General features: G+C 45.9%; 2 pseudogenes; both read left to right on the top strand.

Annotated features, from left to right (window-relative positions):
• Positions 1-3,377: 3,377 nt before the first annotated feature.
• LOC109556677 (voltage-dependent anion-selective channel protein 2 pseudogene) lies at positions 3,378-3,968 on the top strand (annotated as a pseudogene).
• Positions 3,969-8,181: 4,213 nt separating this feature from the next.
• LOC109556676 (large ribosomal subunit protein uL13 pseudogene) lies at positions 8,182-13,281 on the top strand (annotated as a pseudogene).

Genomic DNA, 13,281 nt, shown 5'->3' with positions numbered 1-13,281 from the left:
TGTCGCTGGGACATTTGAAGACCTTCTCTCTCCTCTCTTCCCTCAGTGACCTTCCTTCCCAAGACCTCAATTTTACCATCTCTTTCCTGACTCTCCCTAGATTCTCTCTCTCTCTTTGCTTTTTTCAATCCCCTGACCCCTCCCACCTTTTCTCCTTCCTCTTTCTCTCACGCTTGTCCTTGCTTTTCATGTGGAATTAGCTGTCATCACCCACTCACTGTCCCATTCTAGACACTGCACCATGCGACTTGGGACAGATTTCGGGTCAGTCCTCTGCCTCATGTATGTCTCTTCCAGAATCAGTGTAAAGAGACAGGCAGAATGATCACAAATCACACAGCTTCTAATATGTTTCATCTCTCCCATTTTTTCCTACTCCTCATCTCTCTGCACTGGCAGGTCCACAGTCAAGAGTTAACACTTTCATCTTTGCCTCAGGTTTCCACGTGTGGAGGACCCAGGCTAAGATAAACACCAAAGAAATGCTTCTGAAGACAGGCTGTGAGGATGGACTTTAGAATCAAAGTGCTCACATATCTGAAACGAAGAGTGACCCATAGCTGCTGGCCAGTGGGATTGTATGAACGCAGGGTGCTTGCCCTCTCCACCTTTCTCTTCCCCATTTTGTGCCTTTGTGCCCTGTAGATCAATTTCTCTCACACTGAACATCCCTGTGCACCAAAAAATAGGAAACAGGGAGGAAAGTTAAGAAGGAAACTATAGAAAAAGAAGCAAGAGTACTGACCATGAGGAGAAGCAGGGGAAAGTGAGGGAAATATTAGGAGGTAGTGACTGCAGCCAAGGGATCATCCCAATACAGGACAGCCTAAAATGGGGAGACAGGGTGGAATTTGAGGCTGGATTGTGTGTAATGACAGGTTGGAAATTGTTAGATGGTGGAGGAGGTTTGGAAGAATCAAAAGAAGGAATAAATAATTGATTCTGAGAGACTACTGCTTTTTTTAATTCAGATGCATCACCAAAGAGGAGTCCTTGTCAACAGAACTTAAAATGTACTTAAGGCTAAAAAAGAAAATTGACAGTATGTGTGTGCATAGAGAGAAAATGAAATGTTTCCCCCTTCCTCACCTCACATCCAGCCCAGCTTCTCCAAGTGAATTTTTATGTCTTATGCTAAAAAGAAAACTTCATTGTAAAAATTAACACATACAGAGAAGGATATAAAACAAAAATATACCATTTAATGGGTTTTTAAAAGCAAATGCTATGGATTCACTAACCTCCATAAGAAATAAAATTTTGTCAGAACTCCAAACTTGTTCCTTCCAGATGACAAATCCCTTTTGAGACATATCCTTCAAGATCATTTGCAGATACAAAAACCTCCAATCGGTAGAAAAAGTTAACCATATGCTGATACAAGCAGGTAGAGTCCGGATCACTGAAACCAGAAGATTGATGACATTGACCCTCAACTACCTCACTAGCAACCAATCAGAAGAACGTCCTCTAGCTGATCCTGCACCACACAACATTCTTACTCACCGTGTCTTTAAAACCCTTTCCCTGAAAACCAGTGGGGAGATCAGAGCTATGGGTGGGGGGAGGAGGGTGACGTTAGCTACCCAAACTTCTTGCTGTCGCCTGAAGTAAATGCTGCACTTTCCTTCACCATCATCCTGTGTCAGTAGATTGGCTTTTTTGCACACAGGCCAGCAGACTCAAATTTGGTCCAGTAACCCCTTGACATGAGAAGACAGAAATAAGGCAAGAGGTAACTAAAATAAACAGAGGAAGAAAAAATAAATTAGCAGGAAGGAAAATCAGGAATGAGCTAGTAAGGAACAAATTTTCTTTTTTCCCTACTTTTCTTTTCTTTTATTGGGCTCCAAAATCACTGCAGATGATTTTGACTGCAGCCATGATATTAAAAGACACTAGCTTCTTGGAAGAAAAGCTATGACCAACCTAGACAGCATATTAAAAAGCAGAGATATTACTTTGCCGACAAAGGTCCACCTAGTCAAAGCTATGATTTTTCCAAGAGTCATGTATGGATGTGAGAGTTCAACCATAAAGAAAGCTGAGTGCTGAAGAATTGATGTTTTTGAACTGTGGTGTTGGAAAGACTCTTGAGAGTCCCTTGGACTGCAAGGAGATCAAACCAGTTGATCCTAAAGGAAATCCGTCCTGAATATTCATTGGAAGGACTGATGCTGAAGCTGAAGCTCCATAATTTTGGCCACCTGATGTGAAGAACTAACTCATTGGAAAAGACCCTGATGCTGGGAAAGAGTGAAGGCAGGAGGAGAAGGGGACGATAGAGGATGAGATGGTTGGATGGCATCACCAACACAATGGACATGAGTTTGAGTAAGCTCCGGGAGTTGGTGATGGACAGGGAAGACTGGCGTGCTACAGTCCATGGGGTCACAAAGAGTTGGACATGACTGAGCAACTGAACTGAACTGAGTAAGAACAAATATTTAATAAGGAGGTTAAAAAATAGAAGACACCAGAAAAACAAAACAAATGCAGTTAACCCTGGAGCAAAGCAACTTTGAACTGTACTGGTCTACTTACACATGGGTTTTATTTTCCAATAGTAAATAATGTAGACTATACAATTTATGACGTTGAATCTGCACATGTGGACCACAAACACAGAGGAACCTCAGATGTGGAGGAATTAGGGGTACAGATGATCAACTATAACTTACATGTAGATTTTAGATTCTGAGGAAGAATGGTGCCCACAACCCACATGTTGTTCAAGGGTCAACTGTACATTAACAGTAGCTTACCAACCACCACACAAGTCAGGTTTAGCCAGGAACACCCATGAGGTTTTCAGTTCACCCTTCTCCAGGCCATCTTCCTCTCAAGCCATAGCAAGCCCATGGCCTCAGCTGTGGCTGCACTCTGTACCTTCAGGAGACACCAGACTACCCCTTCTCATAGTCCTGAAACCAACACACTGAGCTGTGGGCAAACAATGTGTGTTCCTCTCTCACGGGCTGACCTTGGCAAATCTGCCAGAGATATTTTCAAGGAAGGACTGGTTTCAGGTCATCTGGATGAGAAAACAATGTCATGCACAGACACAAAGTTTTCGACATCTGGATTATCTAATACAGACACCAGTCAAGTTCCTGGGACTGGAGAAGGGAATGGCTACCCACTCCAGTACTCTTGCCTGGAGAACCCCAGGGGCAGAGGTGCCTGGCAGTCCACAGTCCATGGGGCCTCAAAGAGTCAGACATGACTGAGCGACTATCACAAGCCCCTGGGAACTTGGAAAGCAGACACGTACACAGTGTGACCTGTCACAGAGCAGCGCAACCTGACAGAGCTCTGGGGGCAGAACCGAATTGCCAGTGAGGACCGGATTAGACAAGGCTTGAGTCTGAGACTCGATGCTGCCTTCTCACACTACCACGGTAAAGAATAGGAACATCAAGTCTTCTTACAAGAGGGAGTCTATACACCTTGGTTGTGATGTTGCGGATTTTGCCGGACCTGCAATCCATGCTTCAGCTGTCTTTGACTGTGAGGGCTGGCTTGCTGGGTTCCATGACCTGGGACAGTGCCAAATCAAAGCTAACAAAGAATAACTTTGCAGGGCACTACAGGACTGGGGACTTCCAGCTAAACACAATGTCACTGATTCTGGGGACAGAATTTGAAGCATCAATGTATCAGAAAGAAATTCATCTTGACATTTGGGTGAATGTTGCTCAGACGTTAGGTACCAGTTGCACTCATTTGGGCATTACAATTAAATATCACTTGGATCTCACTGCTTCTGTTTCTGAAAAAAACCAACAACTCTAGTTTAGTTGGAGGAGGACATACTCAGCCTCTGTGCCTGGTGTGAACCTAACACTGTCCTGGTAAACAGGAAGAGCATACTGCCTGGAGGCCACGAACTTGACATTTCTCTGGGGTTGGAAGTTCATCCAGCTGTAGAAACCTCCGGAAAGGGATATCAGAAGATTGGGTCTTAACACAATTACCCTGTGACCAGTAGGATTAACTACCCCTCCTGGGCTTCCAGGTGGTACTAGCGGTAAAGAACCCACCTGCCAATGCAGGAGGCATAAGAGATGCAGGTGCGATCCCTGACTCAGGAAGATCCCCTAAAGGAGGGCATGGCTACCCACTCTAGCATTCTTGCCTGGAGAATCTCATGGACAGAGGAGACTGGCAGACTACAGTCCATGGGAAACCAAAGAGTTGGACTCGACTGAAGCGACTTAGCATGAACCACACACCCCTGAATGCCAGTGATCAAAACAAAGGATGATCTACACAAGAACCATATTTTAAATGTTTAGACAATTTCATATTACCTGGTCTCTTGTAAAATTGGTTATCTATCTAGCTATCAATGTTGCATTCATGGAACATTTTTAAATGCATTCACCTTGCATTTTTAAATCTGTTTAACTGTTAAATGTACTAACCACCAAAATGAAACTGACCTTTGTGAAAATTGTTTTTAAAAAAGTAAAGACAAAACCCTCTATCCAGGGTTGCTCAGCCACAGCACTGTTGACGTTCTAGATCACTCTGCATTTGGGAAGGCGTCCTGTACTACGTCCGGTGTTTCACAGCAGGGGCTGGCCTCCACCCAGTAGTGCTCGTGTCACCCCATATCAACTGGCGTCTGCAGTGGATGCATCGAGAGGCAGCCTTCACATGGGGATCTGAGGATTGCTCCTGGTTCGCTTCAGTTCAGTTCAGTCGCTCAGTCGTGTCCGACTCTCTGAGACCCCATGAACCGCAGCACGCCAGGCCTCCCGGTCCATCACCAACTCCCGGAGTTCACCCAAACCCATGTCCACTGAGTCAGTGATGTCACCCAACCATCTCATCCTCTGTCGTCCCCTTCTCATCCTGCCCTCAATCTTTCCCAGCATCAGGATCTTTTCAAATGAGTCAGTTCTTCACATCAGATGGCCAAACTATTGGAGTTTCAGCTTCAACATCAGTCCTTCCAATGAACAGCCACAACTGATCTCCTTTAGGATGGACTGGTTGGATCTCCTTGCCGTCCAAGGGACTCTCAAGAGTCTTCTCAACACCACAGTTCAAAAGCATCAATTCTTTGGTGCTCAGCTTTCTTTATAGTCCAACTCTTGCATCCATACATGACCACTGGAAAACCCATAGCCTTGACTAGACCTGGTAGATCAGGTCAAATTTGAGTCGAGGTGGAGGACACTCAGCTAGTTGTCAGTGAATTGCTTGATGTTGTGAGAACCTACCCCAACACACAGATGTTGCAATTAGTGCTAAAATCATTTTAGGGACACTGCCCTAAGGAATAAAGGACACAGCAGGTGTGACCTCAATCTTTTTTTCCTACTGAATCTAAATAATAGTTATCTTTTCTGCTCTAAGATGTTTATGTTGAGGGCTTAATTTGACTGACCAATAATGGTAGAGTAGGAAAATTAAGGAATGGCATCCCCTGTTCTTTATCTCCCTCAGGGAGTCCAAAGAAAGAGGAGCAAACTTGTGTCTGGGACCCAAGACTTGAAGTTCCAAACTCAGAACATCTAAAATGGAAATCAACCCAAAGAAGGCATTATTGTAAAACCTCTGTTTAGGTCTCAGTCAATTTGCAAAATGAATTCAGAGAAACTCAGAACCACAAAGTGATGTAATTTATTCCCTTCCCTTCCTTGTTAGCATTCCATTTTTCCATCTCTGAGTATCTGGGCTTAGGAGCTTCCTTCCGCGTCTCACACCACACAGCTCTCAGCGGTAGAACAGGAGCACAGCTGCCTCAGTGATCTCCCGGCTGGAGCTGTAACCCTGGTGAGCTCCGTATCCATTCCAGTCAAAGGAGGAGAAATCCCCACACTGCAAGGGACTGCTGTCTGAAAAGTATCCTCCTCCACCGAGGCAGTGCTGAGGGGCAGGGAGAAGACACAGTGAGGGGTTGGCTGTGGACACCAACAAGCTCTGAATCTTCGAATCAGAATCTTTAGTCTGTTCCTGGAATCTTTAGTCTGTTCCTACTTTGCTTTGTTCCCCTGTCCATAAAACCCACTCCTCCAGTAGACTCTGAAACCATGTACTTCTCTGAATTCCTTTCCAACTTCCCTCATATTAACCCTCAGGGCTGCTAGCCTACCTTTCCCCATAAATGCTTTTCCTCAGGGCTCTGTCCACACCTCACTATCTGGATGATGGCTCATCTTCATAAACCAGGGCCCCTTGTTTGTGTTGCTACCACAGGTGGTACCTCATGAAGATTGCCATCATGCATTTATATCTCTGTCCCGCTTCATCTGATTTCCTTAAAGACTCTGTCAGCTATGCATGTCTAGTATCTGTTGCTTTGTAAGTACCTGTCATGCATTTTGAAAGATCAGTTTTTGCAGGGGTACATGCAAATGGGGCTTTCCAGGTGTCCCAGTGGTAAAGAATCTGCCTACCAATGCAGGAGACGCCAGAGACAGGAGTGGGATCCCTGGGTCGGGAAGATCCACTGTAGTAGGAAATGGCAACCCACCCCGGTACTTCCGCCTGAAAAATTCCAAGGACAGAGGAGCCTGTCTGGCTACAGTCCATGGGGTTGCAGAGAGCTGGACACGACTGAGCACACACACACAGCTCACGGCACATGCAAATGGGCACGGATGCACGGGATAGAGCTCCATGGAAGCCAGAGTGGGGGGAAAACACCCTACCTCCCAAAGCCCACGTCTGTATTATCCTCTGAATATAAGCGAGAGGCCCTTCCACAAGGCCGCAGCTGCTGCCTCTTGACTGACACGTGGACAAACTAATAATTGCAGGGGGAAGTGAAGATGTCCTTGACTTCAGGGTCATGTTTCTCAGAGTGACAGGTGTGGGAGGAAGATGTGCTAAGTGAACTTTATTATTCTTAGAGCTCTGACTCCCTCTTTCTCCTCCCCCTCAGCCAAGACATGACCCTCAAAGACAGTGTCCAGTCACCACAACTATGGTGCTCTCTTCTATAAGACTGGAAAAACAACAAAAATGTAAAGCTTCTACAAGTTAATGTGAATATTGGAGAATAACTTCATGACCTCAACATATGGAAATACTTCTTAAATACAATATAAAAGTACTAATCATACATGAGAATACAAACAAATTAGACTTCAGTACAGGAAATTATGTCCAGCGGTCAAAAGAGAAAAACTTTCAATTATGAAATAGGTCCTGGGGATATAGTGTACAGAATGGTAACTAACACTATATTGTACATTGACAAGTTGTGAGAGAATAGATAATTTCTCATCACAAGAAAAAAAATTGTAACTACATATGCTTGTGGGCGTGGACTAGACTTATTATACCGATCATATGCAGTGTATAAAAATATAGAATTATTATGGCATACACTTGAAATTAATATAATGTTAAATGTCAATCAAATTTCAATTAAAAAGTGATAGTAACACTTTAAAAATTATGTTCACGAAGTATCAGCAAAAGAGTAAAACTACAAGCCACGGAGAAGCATAGCATCATACTCCATAGGGTGGGTGCCCGCTCATGCACACACACAGACAGGTTGTTGTCTGTGTTGTCCAACAACTCACTTGCTCATTGTTGCAGCTGGTGACTTTCATTCCAGCACATGGGCATTGGCTGCTCTCTCATGGTCACTGCACATTATATGAGATTCAGATTCTCTAAGTGCAGAGTTCCTCTCCTGGACCCAATCTTTCAGAGAATAAATTCTCTGATAGGAAAAACTCTTGCTGTTTCTTGACAAGACAAATTTGTCAGCCTGCTTGGCAAACAAACTTTCTGTGCAGCTGCCTCCTGGCCCTCTTGCCATTCTTCTGTTGGGATTGAGGCTCAGGAAACCAGCACAAGAAAATTCTGAAACTCTGGCGACTGCTATGAATAATGAATTTCCTTGCCACACTGCCAGGAAATTCCTGTTTTCTGCCAGCATCTATGAAACTGTGAGTGGCTAATTCTTTAGCTTAGAAAAAGGGGAAAATCTTACACTCATCACTGCTCAAGAGTCACCAGGATAAACAGAAGAGATGGGCGCACTGTTCTTTATCTCCATTACGGGGATCTGTTCAGCTTAAAAGTGTTTAAAATGAGAGGATCCTGGATTGGTTTATTACTGACTACCTGCTTCACCACAACTTTCTTAGGTTTCCTTGCTGCTTTGAGGCAGGAAAGATTGGAAAGGGGCACAGGTTCTGCTCTTGCAAAATGTCTCAGGAGAACGGGATGCTGCTAAAGGATGCAAGTATAATTCTCTAACAGTCTGAAGCTGCTCACACCAGCCTTCCAGGCCATCACCTCCCAGTCCCTGCCCACTTTACCAGTTCATCACTGGACTGTGAAGCCACAAAGGTCAGGATGCTCTCGGGTAAGACTAGCTGACCATGATCTAGTACATGCTTGACACTTGCATTCTTCTGCTCAGCTAATTAAAAATAAAAAGTATCATTACTTCTACTGTGACCTTTGGACTTGAGAGGATGGAAAACTAGACAAGGTTGCTCGTTGCCACAACCCTCACCAGCTCCTTCTGGGAACCCCGAGGCCAAGGCAATAGGAGCAGGAGCAACTGGAAGGAAGCGCTGTCTTCTCCATAGCTCCCCTGAGCTCCCTGAGCTCCCTCAGCCACCCAGAGGCATAGAGTGGGGCCCCAAGACATGCATTAGCTTCAGATCAGATCCAGAGAGGCCAGGCAAGCAGCACGCAGACCACAGTTCTGTCAGCTGCAAAATGTGACTTCTCTGCATCTGCACGACTCCCTCTCTGGGCCAGAACATCAGCCTCCTACCCAGCTCTGCTCCCTCTGCTCTACCTGGGTGCACACCTGCGTGAGCTGAAGAAGCAGCAGCTCCTGAGTGACTTACCTGCACTGGGACCTCTGGTGGCCACAGAGAGGAACAGCAGGAGGCAGAATCTGGGCCGTGTCCTCTCAAGGACATGCAAACGGTGATTCCATTCATTCTCTTGCCCTCATCTTGTTCCGTCAACTTCCTAGTAAGGAAAACTCAACAGAAAGTGATGGCTTTCTAGGCATTCTGGAACCTCCTGAAATAGCCCCCACGCCATCCAACCCTACGAAGCCTTAAGGGGCCATGCATTTCTTTCTCTGAATCTCTTCATCCCTGAGACTAAGACCAGGGAGCTGGAATTGTGGTTCCTCACACACCCGGATCTTGTCTCAGACTCAGAACAGATTCGTCACTTCACAGAGAGCTCCCTCCTTCCATCCTCGCAGATGACAGGAGCAGAGAGTTCCCTTCCAGGTGGAGACTTAGAGTACCGCCTCTGCAGAGAGTCTGAGGTGGGTGAAATGCTGAGCCTTTGGGGAGAGCAAAGTGTGGGCCCTGCCCATCCCAGCCCACATTGGGCCACAGGCCCCACCGTCGAGCTGTCTTCCCTTGAAGGTTCCTGAGGCTCGGCCCCGGCAATGAGAAGGAATGAGTGACTGTCTGGAGGGGCAGGAGGCAGCACTCTTGGGCACACAGATGACACTCACCATGAGGAGGGCGAGCCCTGCGGGGTCAGAGCACACACAGTGCTCCCTTCCTAACAGACTCTCGGGATGGACGGGACCTCACGGTTCTCCCCTGCAGCCTGTCCTGCTCCCACCTGAGTCAGGTGCCCCAGGGCCTCACACACCTCTGTCAGGTCGTCATCCTTCCAGTCTCTCCTGAAACTTCTCCATGAAGCCTGCCCTGACACCCCCACCCCAGGCAAGGCTGATGGATGCTTCACTGTCCTACTACTGGACTTTCTCCAACCCCCAATTGTGGCATGCCACACTGTCATGTATTTCTTTTATTTACTTTTGGGTTAGAAATAATTGAAAATTTACAGAACATTGCCAAAATAACAATATTACTTTAAAAAATCCGTATAGTTTCTACCTAAATTCATCTTTGTTTTGAAAAATAAATATTCACAGGAAATGTTTACAGGGTGGAGGAGGGTTAGTAAGAATGTGAATTATATTTTTTCGTATTTCACCCCGTTTGCCTTATCATGTATTCCCTCTCTCTAAATGCACACACAAACTCACAAACTCACTGTGCTTCCTTCTAGATGTGCCTGCGAGTCCTCCCAGAGCAGCAGCACCCCCACCCGCCTCACCTGTGCTGCCATGACCTGAGGTCTGGGGAGGGTGGCTGGCCTGGCCTCTGCAGCTCCACACCTCACATCTCCGGTACATTCATTTTGTACCAGAAGCAATTTTGAGAAAGTATTCTGTTGAGACAGAGCCTTCCTTGCTCCTGGAGGAGTGGCCATCCCACACCCACCCACCTGTGCCACAGAGCAGGAGGCCCAGTCAGCTGCCCGAGCCACAGAGAGCCCGCTCCCAACACTGCAGTATTTTTGTTTCAAAGGTCATACGTCCTCATTCACTCACCTGGCCCTTCAGGTACCTTCTACTCTCCCAGTGCCAGGGCCAGACCACAGGGGTTTCCTGCTGCAGGAATTGGGGACTGGGAACAGCAAGAGGGACAGTAGCCTGGGGACAGGGTTACCATTCTCTACTTTGTGGAAAGCCCCCCTCAGATGCACTGGGATTCTTCACTCTGCCTCACCCTGCCTTTTTAGGGCAAATAACACAGCAGAACCACGTGGGTATTTTAGCATGTATGTATAAAAAGAATTCTAATTTGCCAAAGAAAGAGAGAAAGACAGGCAGAGTGATCATACATCACAGAGTTCCTGAGGCTTTTCTTCATTGCGTTCTTTTTTTCCTGGTCCTTATCTTTCTGAATTGGCATATAGCAACTCGTGTGTTGGCACTTTCATCTTTGCCTCAGGTTTCCATGTGTGGAGGACACAGGCTAAGATAAAAAGCATCAGAAGTGGTGCTGGAAACAGGCTGTCAGGATGGGCTTTAGCATCACATTTCTCACATACCTGAAAGGAAGAGCAACCCACTGCCGCTGGTCAGTGGGATTATGAGAACGCCTGGCACTTGCCCTCTCCACTTTTCTCTTCCCCATTTTGTGCCCTTGTGCCCTGTAGATCAATTTCTCTCATCTCTGAACTTCCCGTGCACCAGAAGTTAGGAATCAGGGAGAGAAGCTAGGAAGGAAACTGTAGAAGCAGCAAGGAACATTAAAGCACTGGCCGTGAAGAGGAGTTGGGGAAAGCGAGGGAGATGCTAGGAGGTGGGGATTGCAGCCAACAGATCTTCCAGTACAGGACAGGCTCAGCTGGGGAGACGTGGAAGAGTTTGTGGCTGGACTGTGTGGGGAACATGCTGGAAATCTTTACAGGGTGGAGGAATGCTCAGTTCAGTTCAGTCACTCAGTCATGTCCAACTCTTTTTGACCTCATGAACTGCAGCACGCCAGGCCTCCATGTCCATCACCAGCTCCTGGAGTTCACTCAAACTCATGTGCATTGTGTCAGTGATGCCATTCGACCATCTCATCCTCTGTCATCCCCTTCTCCTCCCGCCTTCAATCTTTCCCAGCATCAAGGTCTTTTCCAATGAGTCAGTTCTTCGCATCAGGTGGCCAAAGTATTGGAGTTTCAGCTTCAGCATCTGTCCTTCCAATGAATATTCAGGATTGATTTCCTTTAGGATGGACTGGTTGGATGGCCTTGCTGTCCAAGGGACTCTCAAGAGTCTTCTACAACACCACACTTCAAAAGCATCACTTCTTCAGCTCTCAGCTTTCTTTATAGTCCAACTCTCACGTCCATACATGACTACTGGAAAAACCATAGCTATGACTAGATAGACTTTGTCAGCAAAGTAATGTCTCTACTTTTTAATATACTGTCTAGGTTTTTCATAACTTTTCTTCCAAGGAGCAAGCATCTTTTAATTCCATGGCTGCAGTCACCATCTGCAGTGATTTTGGAGCCAAAAAATAAAGTCCCTCGTTGTTTCCATTGTTTCTGCATTTATCTGCCATGTAGTGATGGGACCAGATGCCATGATTTTGGTTTTCTGAATGTTGAGTTTTAAGCCAACTTTTTCACTCTCTTTCACTTTCATCAAGAGGCTCTTCAGTTCTTCTTTGCTTTCTGCCCTAAATGTGGTGTTATCTGCATATTATTGATACTTCCCTGGCAATCTTGATTCTAGCTTGTGCTTCATCCAGTCCAGCATTTCTCATGGCGTATTCTTCATATAAGTTAAATAAGCAGGGTGACAATATACAGCCTTGATGGACTCCTTTCCCTATTTGGAACCAGTCTGTTGTTCTATGTCCAGTTCTAACTGTTGCTTCCTGACCTGCATACAGATTTCTCAAGAGGCAGGTCAGGTGGTCTGGTATTCCCATCTCTTGAAGAATTGTCCACAGTTTGTTGTGAACCTCACAGTCAATGTAAAAGAGTAAATAAATATTTGATTATGAGAGAGTATTGTTTTTTGTGAATTTAGATTCATCACCAATCACCAGTCCACAACAGCATAATTCAAAATCTACTTTAGGAAAAAAAGTTGTCAGTCTGTGTCTGTGGAGAGAGAATAGTGTGACTTAAAGCTACCCCATTCCAAACTTGCATCCAGTCGAGCTTCTCCCTGTGAACTATTTAGGATTTATTGTTTAAAAAAATACTTTATTATAAAAAATTAATACACTTACAGAAAAGGATTGGAAGCATAAATAGTTTAATGAATTACAAAAGTAAACAGCTATAGACTCAGTATCCTGTTTAAGTAACAAACGTTTCTTTCCCACACAACTGCCAAAGACGGCAGAAGGGCAGGTCCTGGTGTTTGATAGCTGAGGCCATCTCCTGGCCTACCTGGCAGCCACCCTGGCCAAGAAGGTGCTTCTGGGCCAGAAGGTGGTATTCCTGCACTGCTGGGGAATCAATATTTCCTGGCAGTTTCTACAGAAACAAGTTGAAGTACCTGGCCTTCCTCTGCAAGCAGATGAACACCAACCCCTCCCAAATCCGAACCCTCAACTGCATCTTCTGGCTGACAGTGTGAGACATGGTACCCCCAAGACGGGGCAAGGCCAGGCCACTCTGGACCACCTCAAGGTACTTGATGGGATCCCACCACCCTATGACATGAAAAAGTGGACAGTGATGCCTGCCATCCTCAAGGTGACATCTTGACATCCATGTGCATCTGACACCTATGTGCAAGTTTTCCTGCCTAGGGCACCTAGCTCATGAGGCTGATTGGAAGTATGAGGCAGTAGCAGCCACCCTGGAGGAGAAGAGAAAGAAGAGCAACATCCATTAGTGGAGAGAGGGAGGGGGAAGCAGCTCATGAGGCTACAGAAGCAAACTGAAAAGAACATAGAGAAGAAAACTGACAAATTCACAGAGGTCTTCAAGACCCAGGGATTCCTAGCCTGA

The sequence above is a fragment of the Bos indicus genome, chromosome 3 (genome assembly GCF_029378745.1).
Source record: "Bos indicus isolate NIAB-ARS_2022 breed Sahiwal x Tharparkar chromosome 3, NIAB-ARS_B.indTharparkar_mat_pri_1.0, whole genome shotgun sequence".
Classification (NCBI taxonomy): domain Eukaryota; kingdom Metazoa; phylum Chordata; class Mammalia; order Artiodactyla; family Bovidae; genus Bos; species Bos indicus.
This window is presented reverse-complemented; position numbering and strand designations above follow the sequence as displayed.